This window comes from Macrobrachium nipponense, chromosome 12 (assembly GCF_015104395.2).
Source record: "Macrobrachium nipponense isolate FS-2020 chromosome 12, ASM1510439v2, whole genome shotgun sequence".
NCBI classification, from domain to species: Eukaryota; Metazoa; Arthropoda; class Malacostraca; order Decapoda; family Palaemonidae; genus Macrobrachium; species Macrobrachium nipponense.
This window is the reverse complement of record NC_087205.1, coordinates 27,007,481-27,010,309: the sequence shown is the minus strand read 5'-3', so window position 1 is coordinate 27,010,309 and position 2,829 is coordinate 27,007,481.

Genomic DNA, 2,829 nt, shown 5'->3' with positions numbered 1-2,829 from the left:
TGTTTAATGTATGCGTCTCTCTGATTCTGAAGAGTTCATGACCTTTTACGAGAGAGAGAGAGAGAGAGAGAGAGAGAGAGAGAGAGAGAGAGAGAGAGAGAGAGAGAGAGAGATAATAGCTATATTCGAGTCTTTCCATTCTAAAATATGCCTTAGAATAAAAAAAAAACTCCATTCACACATACATACAGAAAAAAAAAAACACCGTTAAGGTCACTCCATTAGACGACAGCATGAGATCATTTGTTTTGGTGTCTGTGTCTATGCAATAACAGGATGAATCAAGAGAGAGCGCAAAAAAATCGATAAAAACTTGGTACTAATATTTTATTAGGCGGTCTTGTCAAGGTGTTGAAATACGTCGGGATATTTATGTCAGTCTTTTTTTTTATTTTTTTATTTTATTTAATTTTTTTTTTACGTAGGTTATCCTACAAAAATCACTCAAGCACTCGAAGGAAAAAAACATACATTCAAAAGCAGAATGCTTTATTGCAGGATCACCACACACCATCATCTCACCTGGCCGACTGGCCTCATCACAACAAACATCTCTGCTTGCACAAGAGGCATACCGTACGTCACGCATCTTCTATATATATATATTTCCATTCGTATTATTGTTATGTTAAATGTGTCCTTTTCACCGTATGCATTACAATGTCAGTATTTCAGCCGTATGTACACTGCCATAGCTTCAGTAGCGTCTTGTATGTCGATTTAGAAGTACCTTTCCATCCGTCAACAAACACAAGCTATTGTACTGTGACCTTTGCTATAGTTCGCCTCGTCTCAGACACTACATTTCCGCTCGCAAGCGCTATTGACCCGTCTTTTTGTTGTCTGAATAATATAGTTCCCTCAAATGTTCGCCGAATTGCCAAACACCTGAATTTTAGAGAATATCAAATGGGTTGCTAAATGTTTTAATTATGTTGGTTGCTGTTCCCAACTTTAAACTAGTTTATGTGATAAACCTCAAATATGATCCACAAAACGTCTTTAAATGAGAGACAGTTGTTCAGGAATACAAGTCTTGTCTTTGAGAACTTATCAAAGGACGCGACTGACACTGGACTGACTTCGAAGAAATATTAACTTCCCGTCTTTTGTGGGAGAGAAAAATGGATTGATGTCACACTTAATACCCTGTTCTTGGAAGGGTTTTCTCCATTGGTATGTTTTCAAGCGAGAATCCCTCCATTCAGACGGAGCACGTGTATCGCAATGTGTGTGCGTGTGTGTGTGTGTGTGTGTATGTGTAAATCAACAAAATAAAATGGCTGCCGCCGTCTATGATATTACGGCTTTGATATATGTTCTATTTATGTCCCGGAACTTTTGAGAAATGTTTAAAATGATAAACGGCTTGCTGTCTTACTCTCGGCAGTGACGACGCAGATGCTCTCTCTCTCTCTCTCTCTCTCTCTCTCTCTCTCTCTCTCTCTCTCTCTCTTTATAGCATATATTATCCAGCTACGGCAGCACAACGAATGAGAATGCTAAAACATTCGTTATTTCTGATAAGAAGCTGAGACATTTGTTATTCAAGATGGAAGTTATTTCCTTGTAGGCGTTTATTTTCCAATCGTTCGTAACCCTTCTGGCTTGTTGGTTCTTTTACTTAAATTTGTATTGTTAGAGAAAAAATAGAAATAAATCTCGAATAAATAACAGTTAAATAATTTGCTATTATTAGTATTTTCTGGTAGAAAGCTGAGACATTTGTAATTCGTAATAGAAATTCTTAGCTGTAGAAACATATTTTCTAATCGTTCGTAACCTTTCTGGCTTGTTGGTTCTTTTACTTAAATTAGTCTTGTTAGAGAAAACGTAGTGATAAATCTTTAATAAAAACAGTTGAAGCATTTGATATTATTAGTATACCTATTTTCAGGGTCTTATTTCCAAGTGGGGTTTTAATTAGCAGGAAAATTGATTTCAGTTTTTCTTTCTCTACATGAATGTCTGACTATAGCCATTGACTGACTATGTTCATTTCAACATTTTGAGTTTTATGTTAATTTCTTTATTTACTGAATGGAGGGGTTATTATCTTCTTTTTTTTCATATTATATCATAGGTCAGCCCTCTGAAAGTTATAAATATTAATTCATTAATTTTGTTAAACTTAATCTTATTAATGAGAGTTATGGCCCTCTTATTAAATTTCATTATTTATTTACTTTTTTTGTAGGACGGAAATGAAAAGGAATTTCTACGCCAATTTCTGTCGCATGCATTATAAAACAGCATTTGTTTATCGTTTCGTTTTGATTATTTTTATTTAATTTTTATTTTTTACAATTTCTGTCACATGCATTATAAAACAGCATTTATTTATCGTTTCATTTTCAAAGAGGATTTTTTTTTTTTTTTTTTTTTTTTTTACGAAACAGCTTTCTCCGTCCTTTTATACACCTTTGAAACCTGCGCAGACGCGACAGTCTACCAAAATGTGTGAATTCCTAACCTTTTTTTTTTACATCATCGAAAAAGAATCAGTCAGCTTCCACTCATCTAATGGCTTTTCCAGATCACTTGTTTATTATGCAATGCTCTCTCTCTCTCTCGCCTATTTAATGCATCGAGTGGCTGGTAATGAGTAGGTATCAGACACTCATTAAATAACTTAACATAAAAGCCTGATTCATTATTCCATTTGCTTCGCTGACGCAAATACTATGCTCATGCAAGCAAGGTGAAGTGAAGGTTAAAGTTGCAAGCGAGCAATAGAAATATATACATACGTACATACATCCATGCACGTACATATATAGATATATATATATATATATATATATATATATATATATATATATATATATA